Below are 19,280 nucleotides of genomic sequence, written 5' to 3'. Positions count from 1 at the left end.
TCGGAGCTAAGAGCCGCTGCCGGGCGTCTTTCGGCAGAAGCCGCGCTAAGGAGAGCACTGTGAGCGGCACAATCGTCTTTGCGCGAAGAAGCCGCTTCTTGGGCTCCGGGAGCCAGCGAGAGCGGCAGCTTCGGGAAGGTGAAGAAGCAAGCTGTACAACACTGGGATTGTGTGCGCACCTTGCCAACTGATAGAAAACAGTACCTTTGCACTCTCCTGGCTTTTCCAATCACATGAACATTCGATTGGAAGCTGTTTTGGACAACTTTTCTTTTCTTCCTGCCAAACACTTGGCAGACATCTCTGCAACTTCTAGAACACGATGGGAGATGTTTTCTGTGCTGGCACAGTTTTTCCTAGACAGACAGAGTGGAAAAGCATTTTGCCGAGATGTAGATGAGAAGAGGAGCTAAAGACGAAGGTAGGATGCTCTCCGCAGCTAAGAGCCGCTGCCGGGCGTCTTTCGGCAGAAGCCGCGCTAAGGAGAGCACTGTGAGCGGCACAATCGTCTTTGCGCGAAGAAGCCGCTTCTTGGGCTCCGGGAGCCGGCGAGAGCGGCAGCTTCGGGAAGGTGAAGAAGCAAGCTGTACAACACTGGGATTGTGCGCGCCCCTTGCCAACTGATAGAAAACAGTACCTTTGCACTCTCCTGGCTTTTCCAATCACAAGAACATTCGATTGGAAGCTGTTTTGGACAACTTTTCTTCCTGCCGAACACTTGGCAGACATCTCTGCAACGTCTAAAACACGATGGGAGATGTTTTCTGTGCTGGCACAGTTTTTCCTAGCCAGACAGAGTGGGAAAGCGTTTTGCCGAGATGTAGACAACAAAAGACGCGAAAGACGAAGGTAGGATGCTCTCCGGAGCTAAGAGCCGCTGCCGGGCGTCTTTCGGCAGAAGCCGCGCTAAGGAGAGCACTGTGAGCGGCACAATCGTCTTTGCGCGAAGAAGCCGCTTCTTGGGCTCCGGGAGCCGGCGAGAGCGGCAGCTTCGGGAAGGTGAAGAAGCAAGCTGTACAACACTGGGATTGTGTGCGCACCTTGCCAACTGATAGAAAACGGTACCTTTGCACTCTCCTGACTTTTCCAATCACATGAACATTCGATTGGAAGCTGTTTTGGGCAACTTTTCTTTTCTTCCTTCCAAACACTTGGCAGACATCTCTGCAACGTCTAGAACACGATGGGAGATGTTTTCTGTGCTGGCACTGTTTTTCCTAGCCAGACAGAGTGGGAAAGCGATTTGCCGAGATGTAGACAACAAAAGACGCGAAAGACGAAGGTAGGATGCTCTCCGGAGCTAAGAGCCGCTGCCGGGCGTCTTTCGGCAGAAGCCGCGCTAGGGAGAGCACTGTGAGCGGCACAATCGTCTTTGCGCGAAGAAGCCGCTTCTTGGGCTCCGGGAGCCGGCGAGAGCGGCAGCTTCGGGAAGGTGAAGAAGCAAGCTGTACAACACTGGGATTGTGCGCGCACCTTGCCAACTGATAGAAAACAGTACCTTTGCACTCTCCTGGCTTTTCCAATCACATGAACATTCGATTGGAAGCTGTTTTGGACAACTTTTCTTTTCTTCCTGCCAAACACTTGGCAGACATCTCTGCAACGTCTAGAACACGATGGGAGATGTTTTCTGTGCTGGCACTGTTTTTCCTAGACAGACAGAGTGGAAAAGCTTTTTGCCGAGATGTAGACTACAAAAGACGCGAAAGACGAAGGTAGGATGCTCTTCGGAGCTAAGAGCCGCTGCCGGGCGTCTTTCGGCAGAAGCCGCGCTAAGGAGAGCACTGTGAGCGGCACAATCGTCTTTGCGCGAAGAAGCCGCTTCTTGGGCTCCGGGAGCCGGCGAGAGCGGCAGCTTCGGGAAGGTGAAGAAGCAAGCTGTACAACACTGGGATTGTGCGCGCACCTTGCCAACTGATAGAAAACAGTACCTTTGCACTCTCCTGGCTTTTCCAATCACATGAACATTCGATTGGAAGCTGTTTTGGACAACTTTTCTTTTCTTCCTGCCAAACACTTGGCAGACATCTCTGCAACGTCTAGAACACGATGGGAGATGTTTTCTGTGCTGGCACTGTTTTTCCTAGACAGACAGAGTGGAAAAGCTTTTTGCCGAGATGTAGACTACAAAAGACGCGAAAGACGAAGGTAGGATGCTCTTCGGAGCTAAGAGCCGCTGCCGGGCGTCTTTCGGCAGAAGCCGCGCTAAGGAGAACACTGTGAGCGGCACAATCGTCTTTGCGCGAAGAAGCTGCTTCTTGGGCTCCGGGAGCCGGCGAGAGCGGCAGCTTCGGGAAGGTGAAGAAGCAAGCTGTACAACACTGGGATTGTGTGCGCACCTTGCCAACTGATAGAAAACAGTACCTTTGCACTCTCCTGACTTTTCCAATCACATGAACATTCGATTGGAAGCTGTTTTGGACAACTTTTCTTTTCTTCCTGCCAAACACTTGGCAGACATCTCTGCAACGTCTAGAACACGATGGGAGATGTTTTCTGTGCTGGCACAGTTTTTCCTAGCCAGACAGAGTGGGAAAGCGTTTTGCCGAGATGTAGACAACAAAAGACGCGAAAGACAAAGGTAGGATGCTCTTCGGAGCTAAGAGCCGCTGCCGGGCGTCTTTCGGCAGAAGCCGCGCTAAGGAGAGCACTGTGAGCGGCACAATCGTCTTTGCGCGAAGAAGCCGCTTCTTGGGCTCCGGGAGCCAGCGAGAGCGGCAGCTTCGGGAAGGTGAAGAAGCAAGCTGTACAACACTGGGATTGTGTGCGCACCTTGCCAACTGATAGAAAACAGTACCTTTGCACTCTCCTGGCTTTTCCAATCACATGAACATTCGATTGGAAGCTGTTTTGGACAACTTTTCTTTTCTTCCTGCCAAACACTTGGCAGACATCTCTGCAACTTCTAGAACACGATGGGAGATGTTTTCTGTGCTGGCACAGTTTTTCCTAGCCAGACAGAGTGGAAAAGCATTTTGCCGAGATGTAGATGAGAAGAGGAGCTAAAGACGAAGGTAGGATGCTCTCCGCAGCTAAGAGCCGCTGCCGGGCGTCTTTCGGCAGAAGCCGCGCTAAGGAGAGCACTGTGAGCGGCACAATCGTCTTTGCGCGAAGAAGCCGCTTCTTGGGCTCCGGGAGCCGGCGAGAGCGGCAGCTTCGGGAAGGTGAAGAAGCAAGCTGTACAACACTGGGATTGTGCGCGCCCCTTGCCAACTGATAGAAAACAGTACCTTTGCACTCTCCTGGCTTTTCCAATCACAAGAACATTCGATTGGAAGTTGTTTTGGACAACTTTTCTTCCTGCCAAACACTTGGCAGACATCTCTGCAACGTCTAAAACACGATGGGAGATGTTTTCTGTGCTGGCACAGTTTTTCCTAGCCAGACAGAGTGGGAAAGCGTTTTGCCGAGATGTAGACAACAAAAGACGCGAAAGACGAAGGTAGGATGCTCTCCGGAGCTAAGAGCCGCTGCCGGGCGTCTTTCGGCAGAAGCCGCGCTAAGGAGAGCACTGTGAGCGGCACAATCGTCTTTGCGCGAAGAAGCCGCTTCTTGGGCTCCGGGAGCTGGCGAGAGCGGCAGCTTCGGGAAGGTGAAGAAGCAAGCTGTACAACACTGGGATTGTGTGCGCACCTTGCCAACTGATAGAAAACGGTACCTTTGCACTCTCCTGACTTTTCCAATCACATGAACATTCGATTGGAAGCTGTTTTGGGCAACTTTTCTTTTCTTCCTGCCAAACACTTGGCAGACATCTCTGCAACGTCTAGAACACGATGGGAGATGTTTTCTGTGCTGGCACTGTTTTTCCTAGCCAGACAGAGTGGGAAAGCGTTTTGCCGAGATGTAGACAACAAAAGACGCGAAAGACGAAGGTAGGATGCTCTCCGGAGCTAAGAGCCGCTGCCGGGCGTCTTTCGGCAGAAGCCGCGCTAGGGAGAGCACTGTGAGCGGCACAATCGTCTTTGCGCGAAGAAGCCGCTTCTTGGGCTCCGGGAGCCGGCGAGAGCGGCAGCTTCGGGAAGGTGAAGAAGCAAGCTGTACAACACTGGGATTGTGCGCGCACCTTGCCAACTGATAGAAAACAGTACCTTTGCACTCTCCTGGCTTTTCCAATCACATGAACATTCGATTGGAAGCTGTTTTGGACAACTTTTCTTTTCTTCCTGCCAAACACTTGGCAGACATCTCTGCAACGTCTAGAACACGATGGGAGATGTTTTCTGTGCTGGCACTGTTTTTCCTAGACAGACAGAGTGGAAAAGCTTTTTGCCGAGATGTAGACTACAAAAGACGCGAAAGACGAAGGTAGGATGCTCTTCGGAGCTAAGAGCCGCTGCCGGGCGTCTTTCGGCAGAAGCCGCGCTAAGGAGAGCACTGTGAGCGGCACAATCGTCTTTGCGCGAAGAAGCCGCTTCTTGGGCTCCGGGAGCCGGCGAGAGCGGCAGCTTCGGGAAGGTGAAGAAGCAAGCTGTACAACACTGGGATTGTGTGCGCACCTTGCCAACTGATAGAAAACAGTACCTTTGCACTCTCCTGGCTTTTCCAATCACATGAACATTCGATTGGAAGCTGTTTTGGACAACTTTTCTTTTCTTCCTGCCAAACACTTGGCAGACATCTCTGCAACTTCTAGAACACGATGGGAGATGTTTTCTGTGCTGGCACAGTTTTTCCTAGCCAGACAGAGTGGAAAAGCTTTTTGCCGAGATATAGATGAGAAGAGGAGCTAAAGACGAAGGTAGGATGCTCTCCGGAGCTAAGAGCCGCTGCCGGGCGTCTTTCGGCAGAAGCCGCGCTAAGGAGAGCACTGTGAGCGGCACAATCGTCTTTGCGCGAAGAAGCCGCTTCTTGGGCTCCGGGAGCCGGCGAGAGCGGCAGCTTCGGGAAGGTGAAGAAGCAAGCTGTACCACACTGGGATTGTGTGCGCACCTTGCCAACTGATAGAAAACAGTACCTTTGCACTCTCCTGGCTTTTCCAATCACATGAACATTCGATTGGAAGCTGTTTTGGACAACTTTTCTTTTCTTCCTGCCAAACACTTGGCAGACATCTCTGCAACGTCTAGAACACGATGGGTGATGTTTTCTGTGCTGGCACAGTTTTTCCTAGACAGACAGAGTGGAAAAGCTTTTTGCCGAGATGTAGACTACAAAAGACGCGAAAGACGAAGGTAGGATGCTCTTCGGAGCTAAGAGCCGCTGCCGGGCGTCTTTCGGCAGAAGCCGCGCTAAGGAGAGCACTGTGAGCGGCACAATCGTCTTTGCGCGAAGAAGCCGCTTCTTGGGCTCCGGGAGCCGGCGAGAGCGGCAGCTTCGGGAAGGTGAAGAAGCAAGCTGTACAACACTGGGATTGTGCGCGCACCTTGCCAACTGATAGAAAACGGTACCTTTGCACTCTCCTGACTTATCCAATCACATGAACATTCGATTGGAAGCTGTTTTGGACAACTTTTCTTTTCGTCCTGCCAAACACTTGGCAGACATCTGTGCAACTTCTAGAACACGATGGGAGATGTTTTCTGTGCTGGCACAGTTTTTCCTAGACAGACAGAGTGGAAAAGCTTTTTGCCGAGATGTAGATGAGAAGAGCAGCTAAAGACGAAGGTAGGATGCTCTCCGGAGCTAAGAGCCGCTGCCGGGCGTCTTTCGGCAGAAGACGCGCTAAGGAGAGCACTGTGAGCGGCACAATCGTCTTTGCGCGAAGAAGCCGCTTCTTGGGCTCCGGGAGCCGGCGAGAGCGGCAGCTTCGGGAAGGTGAAGAAGCAAGCTGTACAACACTGGGATTGTGTGCGCACCTTGCCAACTGATAGAAAACAGTACCTTTGCACTCTCCTGGCTTTTCCAATCACATGAACATTCGATTGGAAGCTGTTTTGGACAACTTTTCTTTTCTTCCTGCCAAACACTTGGCAGACATCTCTGCAACTTCTAGAACACGATGGGAGATGTTTTCTGTGCTGGCACAGTTTTTCCTAGACAGACAGAGTGGAAAAGCATTTTGCCGAGATGTAGATGAGAAGAGGAGCTAAAGACGAAGGTAGGATGCTCTCCGCAGCTAAGAGCCGCTGCCGGGCGTCTTTCGGCAGAAGCCGCGCTAAGGAGAGCACTGTGAGCGGCACAATCGTCTTTGCGCGAAGAAGCCGCTTCTTGGGCTCCGGGAGCCGGCGAGAGCGGCAGCTTCGGGAAGGTGAAGAAGCAAGCTGTACAACACTGGGATTGTGCGCGCACCTTGCCAACTGATAGAAAACAGTACCTTTGCACTCTCCTGGCTTTTCCAATCACATGAACATTCGATTGGAAGCTGTTTTGGACAACTTTTCTTCCTGCCAAACACTTGGCAGATATCTCTGCAACGTCTAAAACACGATGGGAGATGTTTTCTGTGCTGGCACAGTTTTTCCTAGCCAGACAGAGTGGGAAAGCGTTTTGCCGAGATGTAGACAACAAAAGACGCGAAAGACGAAGGTAGGATGCTCTCCGGAGCTAAGAGCCGCTGCCGGGCGTCTTTCGGCAGAAGCCGCGCTAAGGAGAGCACTGTGAGCGGCACAATCGTCTTTGCGCGAAGAAGCCGCTTCTTGGGCTCCGGGAGCCGGCGAGAGCGGCAGCTTCGGGAAGGTGAAGAAGCAAGCTGTACAACACTGGGATTGTGTGCGCACCTTGCCAACTGATAGAAAACGGTACCTTTGCACTCTCCTGACTTTTCCAATCACATGAACATTCGATTGGAAGCTGTTTTGGGCAACTTTTCTTTTCTTCCTGCCAAACACTTGGCAGACATCTCTGCAACGTCTAGAACACGATGGGAGATGTTTTCTGTGCTGGCACAGTTTTTCCTAGCCAGACAGAGTGGGAAAGCGTTTTGCCGAGATGTAGACAACAAAAGACGCGAAAGACGAAGGTAGGATGCTCTCCGGAGCTAAGAGCCGCTGCCGGGCGTCTTTCGGCAGAAGCCGCGCTAGGGAGAGCACTGTGAGCGGCACAATCGTCTTTGCGCGAAGAAGCCGCTTCTTGGGCTCCGGGAGCCGGCGAGAGCGGCAGCTTCGGGAAGGTGAAGAAGCAAGCTGTACAACACTGGGATTGTGCGCGCACCTTGCCAACTGATAGAAAACAGTACCTTTGCACTCTCCTGGCTTTTCCAATCACATGAACATTCGATTGGAAGCTGTTTTGGACAACTTTTCTTTTCTTCCTGCCAAACACTTGGCAGACATCTCTGCAACGTCTAGAACACGATGGGAGATGTTTTCTGTGCTGGCACTGTTTTTCCTAGACAGACAGAGTGGAAAAGCTTTTTGCCGAGATGTAGACTACAAAAGACGCGAAAGACGAAGGTAGGATGCTCTTCGGAGCTAAGAGCCGCTGCCGGGCGTCTTTCGGCAGAAGCCGCGCTAAGGAGAGCACTGTGAGCGGCACAATCGTCTTTGCGCGAAGAAGCCGCTTCTTGGGCTCCGGGAGCCGGCGAGAGCGGCAGCTTCGGGAAGGTGAAGAAGCAAGCTGTACAACACTGGGATTGTGTGCGCACCTTGCCAACTGATAGAAAACAGTACCTTTGCACTCTCCTGGCTTTTCCAATCACATGAACATTCGATTGGAAGCTGTTTTGGACAACTTTTCTTTTCTTCCTGCCAAACACTTGGCAGACATCTCTGCAACTTCTAGAACACGATGGGAGATGTTTTCTGTGCTGGCACAGTTTTTCCTAGCCAGACAGAGTGGAAAAGCTTTTTGCCGAGATATAGATGAGAAGAGGAGCTAAAGACGAAGGTAGGATGCTCTCCGGAGCTAAGAGCCGCTGCCGGGCGTCTTTCGGCAGAAGCCGCGCTAAGGAGAGCACTGTGAGCGGCACAATCGTCTTTGCGCGAAGAAGCCGCTTCTTGGGCTCCGGGAGCCGGCGAGAGCGGCAGCTTCGGGAAGGTGAAGAAGCAAGCTGTACCACACTGGGATTGTGTGCGCACCTTGCCAACTGATAGAAAACAGTACCTTTGCACTCTCCTGGCTTTTCCAATCACATGAACATTCGATTGGAAGCTGTTTTGGACAACTTTTCTTTTCTTCCTGCCAAACACTTGGCAGACATCTCTGCAACGTCTAGAACACGATGGGAGATGTTTTCTGTGCTGGCACAGTTTTTCCTAGACAGACAGAGTGGAAAAGCTTTTTGCCGTGATGTAGACTACAAAAGACGCGAAAGACGAAGGTAGGATGCTCTTCGGAGCTAAGAGCCGCTGCCGGGCGTCTTTCGGCAGAAGCCGCGCTAAGGAGAGCACTGTGAGCGGCACAATCGTCTTTGCGTGAAGAAGCCGCTTCTTGGGCTCCGGGAGCCGGCGAGAGCGGCAGCTTCGGGAAGGTGAAGAAGCAAGCTGTACAACACTGGGATTGTGTGCGCACCTTGCCAACTGATAGAAAACGGTACCTTTGCACTCTCCTGACTTATCCAATCACATGAACATTCGATTGGAAGCTGTTTTGGACAACTTTTCTTTTCGTCCTGCCAAACACTTGGCAGACATCTGTGCAACTTCTAGAACACGATGGGAGATGTTTTCTGTGCTGGCACAGTTTTTCCTAGCCAGACAGAGTGGAAAAGCTTTTTGCCGAGATGTAGATGAGAAGAGGAGCTAAAGACGAAGGTAGGATGCTCTCCGGAGCTAAGAGCCGCTGCCGGGCGTCTTTCGGCAGAAGACGCGCTAAGGAGAGCACTGTGAGCGGCACAATCGTCTTTGCGCGAAGAAGCCGCTTCTTGGGCTCCGGGAGCCGGCGAGAGCGGCAGCTTCGGGAAGGTGAAGAAGCAAGCTGTACAACACTGGGATTGTGTGCGCACCTTGCCAACTGATAGAAAACAGTACCTTTGCACTCTCCTGGCTTTTCCAATCACATGAACATTCGATTGGAAGCTGTTTTGGACAACTTTTCTTTTCTTCCTGCCAAACACTTGGCAGACATCTCTGCAACGTCTAGAACACGATGGGAGATGTTTTCTGTGCTGGCACAGTTTTTCCTAGCCAGACAGAGTGGGAAAGCGTTTTGCCGAGATGTAGACAACAAAAGACGCGAAAGACGAAGGTAGGATGCTCTCCGGAGCTAAGAGCCGCTGCCGGGCGTCTTTCGGCAGAAGCCGCGCTAGGGAGAGCACTGTGAGCGGCACAATCGTCTTTGCGCGAAGAAGCCGCTTCTTGGGCTCCGGGAGCCGGCGAGAGCGGCAGCTTCGGGAAGGTGAAGAAGCAAGCTGTACAACACTGGGATTGTGCGCGCACCTTGCCAACTGATAGAAAACAGTACCTTTGCACTCTCCTGGCTTTTCCAATCACATGAACATTCGATTGGAAGCTGTTTTGGACAACTTTTCTTTTCTTCCTGCCAAACACTTGGCAGACATCTCTGCAACGTCTAGAACACGATGGGAGATGTTTTCTGTGCTGGCACTGTTTTTCCTAGACAGACAGAGTGGAAAAGCTTTTTGCCGAGATGTAGACTACAAAAGACGCGAAAGACGAAGGTAGGATGCTCTTCGGAGCTAAGAGCCGCTGCCGGGCGTCTTTCGGCAGAAGCCGCGCTAAGGAGAGCACTGTGAGCGGCACAATCGTCTTTGCGCGAAGAAGCCGCTTCTTGGGCTCCGGGAGCCGGCGAGAGCGGCAGCTTCGGGAAGGTGAAGAAGCAAGCTGTACAACACTGGGATTGTGTGCGCACCTTGCCAACTGATAGAAAACAGTACCTTTGCACTCTCCTGGCTTTTCCAATCACATGAACATTCGATTGGAAGCTGTTTTGGACAACTTTTCTTTTCTTCCTGCCAAACACTTGGCAGACATCTCTGCAACTTCTAGAACACGATGGGAGATGTTTTCTGTGCTGGCACAGTTTTTCCTAGCCAGACAGAGTGGAAAAGCTTTTTGCCGAGATGTAGATGAGAAGAGGAGCTAAAGACGAAGGTAGGATGCTCTCCGGAGCTAAGAGCCGCTGCCGGGCGTCTTTCGGCAGAAGCCGCGCTAAGGAGAGCACTGTGAGCGGCACAATCGTCTTTGCGCGAAGAAGCCGCTTCTTGGGCTCCGGGAGCCGGCGAGAGCGGCAGCTTCGGGAAGGTGAAGAAGCAAGCTGTACAACACTGGGATTGTGTGCGCACCTTGCCAACTGATAGAAAACAGTACCTTTGCACTCTCCTGACTTTTCCAATCACATGAACATTCGATTGGAAGCTGTTTTGGACAACTTTTCTTTTCTTCCTGCCAAACACTTGGCAGACATCTCTGCAACGTCTAGAACACGATGGGAGATGTTTTCTGTGCTGGCACAGTTTTTCCTAGACAGACAGAGTGGAAAAGCTTTTTGCCGTGATGTAGACTACAAAAGACGCGAAAGACGAAGGTAGGATGCTCTCCGGAGCTAAGAGCCGCTGCCGGGCGTCTTTCGGCAGAAGCCGCGCTAAGGAGAGCACTGTGAGCGGCACAATCGTCTTTGCGCGAAGAAGCCGCTTCTTGGGCTCCGGGAGCCGGCGAGAGCGGCAGCTTCGGGAAGGTGAAGAAGCAAGCTGTACAACACTGGGATTGTGTGCGCACCTTGCCAACTGATAGAAAACGGTACCTTTGCACTCTCCTGACTTATCCAATCACATGAACATTCGATTGGAAGCTGTTTTGGACAACTTTTCTTTTCTTCCTGCCAAACACTTGGCAGACATCTCTGCAACTTCTAGAACACGATGGGAGATGTTTTCTGTGCTGGCACAGTTTTTCCTAGACAGACAGAGTGGAAAAGCTTTTTGCCGAGATGTAGATGAGAAGAGGAGCTAAAGACGAAGGTAGGATGCTCTCCGGAGCTAAGAGCCGCTGCCGGGCGTCTTTCGGCAGAAGACGCGCTAAGGAGAGCACTGTGAGCGGCACAATCGTCTTTGCGCGAAGAAGCCGCTTCTTGGGCTCCGGGAGCCGGCGAGAGCGGCAGCTTCGGGAAGGTGAAGAAGCAAGCTGTACAACACTGGGATTGTGTGCGCGCCCCTTGCCAACTGATAGAAAACAGTACCTTTGCACTCTCCTGGCTTTTCCAATCACATGAACATTCGATTGGAAGCTGTTTTGGACAACTTTTCTTTTCTTCCTGCCAAACACTTGGCAGACATCTCTGCAACGTCTAGAACACGATGGGAGATGTTTTCTGTGCTGGCACATTTTTTCCTAGCCAGACAGAGTGGGAAAGCGTTTTGCCGAGATGTAGACAACAAAAGACGCGAAAGACGAAGGTAGGATGCTCTCCGGAGCTAAGAGCCGCTGCCGGGCGTCTTTCGGCAGAAGCCGCGCTAAGGAGAGCACTGTGAGCGGCACAATCGTCTTTGCGCGAAGAAGCCGCTTCTTGGGCTCCGGGAGCCGGCGAGAGCGGCAGCTTCGGGAAGGTGAAGAAGCAAGCTGTACAACACTGGGATTGTGCGCGCACCTTGCCAACTGATAGAAAACAGTACCTTTGCACTCTCCTGGCTTTTCCAATCACATGAACATTCGATTGGAAGCTGTTTTGGACAACTTTTTTTTTCTTCCTGCCAAACACTTGGCAGACATCTCTGCAACTTCTAGAACACGATGGGAGATGTTTTCTGTGCTGGCACAGTTTTTCCTAGACAGACAGAGTGGAAAAGCTTTTTGCCGAGATGTAGATGAGAAGAGGAGCTAAAGACGAAGGTAGGATGCTCTCCGGAGCTAAGAGCCGCTGCCGGGCGTCTTTCGGCAGAAGCCGCGCTAAGGAGAGCACTGTGAGCGGCACAATCGTCTTTGCGCGAAGAAGCCGCTTCTTGGGCTCCGGGAGCCGGCGAGAGCGGCAGCTTCGGGAAGGTGAAGAAGCAAGCTGTACAACACTGGGATTGTGCGCGCACCTTGCCAACTGATAGAAAACAGTACCTTTGCACTCTCCTGGCTTTTCCAATCACATGAACATTCGATTGGAAGCTGTTTTGGACAACTTTTCTTTTCTTCCTGCCAAACACTTGGCAGACATCTCTGCAACTTCTAGAACACGATGGGAGATGTTTTCTGTGCTGGCACAGTTTTTCCTAGACAGACAGAGTGGAAAAGCTTTTTGCCGAGATGTAGATGAGAAGAGGAGCTAAAGACGAAGGTAGGATGCTCTCCGGAGCTAAGAGCCGCTGCCGGGCGTCTTTCGGCAGAAGCCGCGCTAAGGAGAGCACTGTGAGCGGCACAATCGTCTTTGCGCGAAGAAGCCGCTTCTTGGGCTCCGGGAGCCGGCGAGAGCGGCAGCTTCGGGAAGGTGAAGAAGCAAGCTGTACAACACTGGGATTGTGCGCGCACCTTGCCAACTGATAGAAAACAGTACCTTTGCACTCTCCTGGCTTTTCCAATCACATGAACATTCGATTGGAAGCTGTTTTGGACAACTTTTCTTTTCTTCCTGCCAAACACTTGGCAGACATCTCTGCAACTTCTAGAACACGATGGGAGATGTTTTCTGTGCTGGCACAGTTTTTCCTAGACAGACAGAGTGGAAAAGCTTTTTGCCGAGATGTAGATGAGAAGAGGAGCTAAAGACGAAGGTAGGATGCTCTCCGGAGCTAAGAGCCGCTGCCGGGCGTCTTTCGGCAGAAGCCGCGCTAAGGAGAGCACTGTGAGCGGCACAATCGTCTTTGCGCGAAGAAGCCGCTTCTTGGGCTCCGGGAGCCGGCGAGAGCGGCAGCTTCGGGAAGGTGAAGAAGCAAGCTGTACAACACTGGGATTGTGCGCGCACCTTGCCAACTGATAGAAAACAGTACCTTTGCACTCTCCTGGCTTTTCCAATCACATGAACATTCGATTGGAAGCTGTTTTGGACAACTTTTCTTTTCTTCCTGCCAAACACTTGGCAGACATCTCTGCAACTTCTAGAACACGATGGGAGATGTTTTCTGTGCTGGCACAGTTTTTCCTAGCCAGACAGAGTGGAAAAGCTTTTTGCCGTGATGTAGATGAGAAGAGGAGCTAAAGACGAAGGTAGGATGCTCTCCGGAGCTAAGAGCCGCTGCCGGGCGTCTTTCGGCAGAAGCCGCGCTAAGGAGAGCACTGTGAGCGGCACAATCGTCTTTGCGCGAAGAAGCCGCTTCTTGGGCTCCGGGAGCCGGCGAGAGCGGCAGCTTCGGGAAGGTGAAGAAGCAAGCTGTACAACACTGGGATTGTGTGCGCACCTTGCCAACTGATAGAAAACAGTACCTTTGCACTCTCCTGACTTTTCCAATCACATGAACATTCGATTGGAAGCTGTTTTGGACAACTTTTCTTTTCTTCCTGCCAAACACTTGGCAGACATCTCTGCAACGTCTAGAACACGATGGGAGATGTTTTCTGTGCTGGCACAGTTTTTCCTAGCCAGACAGAGTGGGAAAGCGTTTTGCCGAGATGTAGACAACAAAAGACGCGAAAGACGAAGGTAGGATGCTCTCCGGAGCTAAGAGCCGCTGCCGGGCGTCTTTCGGCAGAAGCCGCGCTAGGGAGAGCACTGTGAGCGGCACAATCGTCTTTGCGCGAAGAAGCCGCTTCTTGGGCTCCGGGAGCCGGCGAGAGCGGCAGCTTCGGGAAGGTGAAGAAGCAAGCTGTACAACACTGGGATTGTGCGCGCACCTTGCCAACTGATAGAAAACAGTACCTTTGCACTCTCCTGGCTTTTCCAATCACATGAACATTCGATTGGAAGCTGTTTTGGACAACTTTTCTTTTCTTCCTGCCAAACACTTGGCAGACATCTCTGCAACTTCTAGAACACGATGGGAGATGTTTTCTGTGCTGGCACAGTTTTTCCTAGACAGACAGAGTGGAAAAGCATTTTGCCGAGATGTAGATGAGAAGAGGAGCTAAAGACGAAGGTAGGATGCTCTCCGGAGCTAAGAGCCGCTGCCGGGCGTCTTTCGGCAGAAGCCGCGCTAAGGAGAGCACTGTGAGCGGCACAATCGTCTTTGCGCGAAGAAGCCGCTTCTTGGGCTCCGGGAGCCGGCGAGAGCGGCAGCTTCGGGAAGGTGAAGAAGCAAGCTGTACAACACTGGGATTGTGCGCGCCCCTTGCCAACTGATAGAAAACAGTACCTTTGCACTCTCCTGGCTTTTCCAATCACATGAACATTCGATTGGAAGCTGTTTTGGACAACTTTTCTTTTCTTCCTGCCAAACACTTGGCAGACATCTCTGCAACGTCTAGAACACGATGGGAGATGTTTTCTGTGCTGGCACAGTTTTTCCTAGCCAGACAGAGTGGAAAAGCTTTTTGCCGAGATGTAGATGAGAAGAGGAGCTAAAGACGAAGGTAGGATGCTCTCCGGAGCTAAGAGCCGCTGCCGGGCGTCTTTCGGCAGAAGCCGCGCTAAGGAGAGCACTGTGAGCGGCACAATCGTCTTTGCGCGAAGAAGCCGCTTCTTGGGCTCCGGGAGCCGGCGAGAGCGGCAGCTTCGGGAAGGTGAAGAAGCAAGCTGTACAACACTGGGATTGTGTGCGCACCTTGCCAACTGATAGAAAACAGTACCTTTGCACTCTCCTGGCTTTTCCAATCACATGAACATTCGATTGGAAGCTGTTTTGGACAACTTTTCTTTTCTTCCTGCCAAACACTAGGCAGACATCTCTGCAACGTCTAGAACACGATGGGGTATGTTTTCTGTGCTGGCACAGTTTTTCCTAGCCAGACAGAGTGGGAAAGCGTTTTGCCGAGATGTAGACAACAAAAGACGCGAAAGACGAAGGTAGGATGCTCTCCGGAGCTAAGAGCCGCTGCCGGGCGTCTTTCAGCAGAAGCCGCGCTAAGGAGAGCACTGTGAGCGGCACAATCGTCTTTGCGCGAAGAAGCCGCTTCTTGGACTCCGGGAGCCGGCGAGAGCGGCAGCTTCGGGAAGGTGAAGAAGCAAGCTGTACAACACTGGGATTGTGCGCGCCCCTTGCGAACTGATAGAAAACAGTACCTTTGCACTCTCCTGGCTTTTCCAATCACATGAACATTCGATTGGAAGCTGTTTTGGACAACTTTTCTTTTCTTCCTGCCAAACACTTGGCAGACATCTCTGCAACGTCTAGAACACGATGGGAGATGTTTTCTGTGCTGGCACAGTTTTTCCTAGCCAGACAGAGTGGAAAAGCTTTTTGCCGAGATGTAGACAACAAAAGACGCGAAAGACGAAGGTAGGATGCTCTCCGGAGCTAAGAGCCGCTGCCGGGCGTCTTTCGGCAGAAGCCGCGCTAAGGAGAGCACTGTGAGCGGCAAAATCGTCTTTGCGCGAAGAAGCCGCTTCTTGGGCTCCGGGAGCCGGCGAGAGCGGCAGCTTCGGGAAGGTGAAGAAGCAAGCTGTACAACACTGGGATTGTGCGCGCACCTTGCCAACTGATAGAAAACAGTACCTTTGCACTCTCCTGGCTTTTCCAATCACATGAACATTCGATTGGAAGCTGTTTTGGACAACTTTTCTTTTCTTCCTGCCAAACACTTGGCAGACATCTCTGCAACTTCTAGAACACGATGGGAGATGTTTTCTGTGCTGGCACAGTTTTTCCTAGCCAGACAGAGTGGAAAAGCTTTTTGCCGTGATGTAGATGAGAAGAGGAGCTAAAGACGAAGGTAGGATGCTCTCCGGAGCTAAGAGCCGCTGCCGGGCGTCTTTCGGCAGAAGCCGCGCTAAGGAGAGCACTGTGAGCGGCACAATCGTCTTTGCGCGAAGAAGCCGCTTCTTGGGCTCCGGGAGCCGGCGAGAGCGGCAGCTTCGGGAAGGTGAAGAAGCAAGCTGTACAACACTGGGATTGTGCGCGCCCCTTGCGAACTGATAGAAAACAGTACCTTTGCACTCTCCTGGCTTTTCCAATCACATGAACATTCGATTGGAAGCTGTTTTGGACAACTTTTCTTTTCTTCCTGCCAAACACTTGGCAGACATCTCTGCAACGTCTAGAACACGATGGGAGATGTTTTCTGTGCTGGCACAGTTTTTCCTAGACAGACAGAGTGGAAAAGCTTTTTGCCGAGATGTAGACAACAAAAGACGCGAAAGACGAAGGTAGGATGCTCTCCGGAGCTAAGAGCCGCTGCCGGGCGTCTTTCGGCAGAAGCCGCGCTAAGGAGAGCACTGTGAGCGGCACAATCATCTTTGCGCGAAGAAGCCGCTTCTTGGGCTCCGGGAGCCGGCGAGAGCGGCAGCTTCGGGAAGGTGAAGAAGCAAGCTGTACAACACTGGGATTGTGTGCGCACCTTGCCAACTGATAGAAAACGGTACCTTTGCACTCTCCTGACTTTTCCAATCACATGAACATTCGATTGGAAGCTGTTTTGGGCAACTTTTCTTTTCTTCCTGCCAAACACTTGGCAGACATCTCTGCAACGTCTAGAACACGATGGGAGATGTTTTCTGTGCTGGCACTGTTTTTCCTAGCCAGACAGAGTGGGAAAGCGTTTTGCCGAGATGTAGACAACAAAAGACGCGAAAGACGAAGGTAGGATGCTCTCCGGAGCTAAGAGCCGCTGCCGGGCGTCTTTCGGCAGAAGCCGCGCTAGGGAGAGCACTGTGAGCGGCACAATCGTCTTTGCGCGAAGAAGCCGCTTCTTGGGCTCCGGGAGCCGGCGAGAGCGGCAGCTTCGGGAAGGTGAAGAAGCAAGCTGTACAACACTGGGATTGTGCGCGCACCTTGCCAACTGATAGAAAACAGTACCTTTGCACTCTCCTGGCTTTTCCAATCACATGAACATTCGATTGGAAGCTGTTTTGGACAACTTTTCTTTTCTTCCTGCCAAACACTTGGCAGACATCTCTGCAACTTCTAGAACACGATGGGAGATGTTTTCTGTGCTGGCACAGTTTTTCCTAGACAGACAGAGTGGAAAAGCATTTTGCCGAGATGTAGATGAGAAGAGGAGCTAAAGACGAAGGTAGGATGCTCTCCGGAGCTAAGAGCCGCTGCCGGGCGTCTTTCGGCAGAAGCCGCGCTAAGGAGAGCACTGTGAGCGGCACAATCGTCTTTGCGCGAAGAAGCCGCTTCTTGGGCTCCGGGAGCCGGCGAGAGCGGCAGCTTCGGGAAGGTGAAGAAGCAAGCTGTACAACACTGGGATTGTGCGCGCCCCTTGCCAACTGATAGAAAACAGTACCTTTGCACTCTCCTGGCTTTTCCAATCACATGAACATTCGATTGGAAGCTGTTTTGGACAACTTTTCTTTTCTTCCTGCCAAACACTTGGCAGACATCTCTGCAACGTCTAGAACACGATGGGAGATGTTTTCTGTGCTGGCACAGTTTTTCCTAGCCAGACAGAGTGGAAAAGCTTTTTGCCGAGATGTAGATGAGAAGAGGAGCTAAAGACGAAGGTAGGATGCTCTCCGGAGCTAAGAGCCGCTGCCGGGCGTCTTTCGGCAGAAGCCGCGCTAAGGAGAGCACTGTGAGCGGCACAATCGTCTTTGCGCGAAGAAGCCGCTTCTTGGGCTCCGGGAGCCGGCGAGAGCGGCAGCTTCGGGAAGGTGAAGAAGCAAGCTGTACAACACTGGGATTGTGTGCGCACCTTGCCAACTGATAGAAAACAGTACCTTTGCACTCTCCTGGCTTTTCCAATCACATGAACATTCGATTGGAAGCTGTTTTGGACAACTTTTCTTTTCTTCCTGCCAAACACTAGGCAGACATCTCTGCAACGTCTAGAACACGATGGGGTATGTTTTCTGTGCTGGCACAGTTTTTCCTAGCCAGACAGAGTGGGAAAGCGTTTTGCCGAGATGTAGACAACAAAAGACGCGAAAGACGAAGGTAGGATGCTCTCCGGAGCTAAGAGCCGCTGCCGGGCGTCTTTCAGCAGAAGCCGCGCTAAGGAGAGCACTGTGAGCGGCACAATCGTCTTTGCGCGAAGAAGCCGCTTCTTGGGCTCCGGGAGCCGGCGAGAGCGGTAGCTTCGGGAAGGTGAAGAAGCAAGCTGTACAACACTGGGATTGTGCGCGCACCTTGCCAACTGATAGAAAACAGTACCTTTGCACTCTCCTGGCTTTTCCAATCACATGAACATTCGATTGGAAGCTGTTTTGGACAACTTTTCTTTTCTTCCTGCCAAACACTTGGCAGACATCTCTGCAACGTCTAGAACACGATGGGAGATGTTTTCTGTGCTGGCACAGTTTTTCCTAGCCAGACAGAGTGGGAAAGCGTTTTGCCGAGATGTAGACAACAAAAGACGCGAAAGACAAAGGTAGGATGCTCTTCGGAGCTAAGAGCCGCTGCCGGGCGTCTTTCGGCAGAAGCCGCGCTAAGGAGAGCACTGTGAGCGGCACAATCGTCTTTGCGCGAAGAAGCCGCTTCTTGGGCTCCGGGAGCCGGCGAGAGCGGCAGCTTCGGGAAGGTGAAGAAGCAAGCTGTACAACACTGGGATTGTGTGCGCACCTTGCCAACTGATAGAAAACAGTACCTTTGCACTCTCCTGGCTTTTCCAATCACATGAACATTCGATTGGAAGCTGTTTTGGACAACTTTTCTTTTCTTCCTGCCAAACACTTGGCAGACATCTCTGCAACTTCTAGAACACGATGGGAGATGTTTTCTGTGCTGGCACAGTTTTTCCTAGACAGACAGAGTGGAAAAGCATTTTGCCGAGATGTAGATGAGAAGAGGAGCTAAAGACGAAGGTAGGATGCTCTCCGGAGCTAAGAGCCGCTGCCGGGCGTCTTTCGGCAGAAGTCGCGCTAAGGAGAGCACTGTGAGCGGCACAATCGTCTTTGCGCGAAGAAGCCGCTTCTTGGGCTCCGGGAGCCGGCGAGAGCGGCAGCTTCGGGAAGGTGAAGAAGCAAGCTGTACAACACTGGGATTGTGTGCGCACCTTGCCAACTGATAGAAAACGGTACCTTTGCACTCTCCTGACTTTTCCAATCACATGAACATTCGATTGGAAGCTGTTTTGGGCAACTTTTCTTTTCTTCCTGCCAAACACTTGGCAGACATCTCTGCAACGTCTAGAACACGATGGGAGATGTTTTCTGTGCTGGCACTGTTTTTCCTAGCCAGACAGAGTGGAAAAGCGTTTTGCCGAGATGTAGACAACAAAAGACGCGAAAGACGAAGGTAGGATGCTCTCCGGAGCTAAGAGCCGCTGCCGGGCGTCTTTCGGCAGAAGCCGCGCTAAGGAGAGCACTGTGAGCGGCACAATCGTCTTTGCGCGAAGAAGCCGCTTCTTGGGCTCCGGGAGCCGGCGAGAGCGGCAGCTTCGGGAAGGTGAAGAAGCAAGCTGTACAACACTGGGATTGTGTGCGCACCTTGCCAACTGATAGAAAACGGTACCTTTGCACTCTCCTGACTTTTCCAATCACATGAACAT

Source organism: Melospiza melodia, chromosome W, assembly GCF_035770615.1.
Source record: "Melospiza melodia melodia isolate bMelMel2 chromosome W, bMelMel2.pri, whole genome shotgun sequence".
NCBI classification, from domain to species: domain Eukaryota; kingdom Metazoa; phylum Chordata; class Aves; order Passeriformes; family Passerellidae; genus Melospiza; species Melospiza melodia.
Note: the sequence above shows the minus strand (reverse complement) of the source record.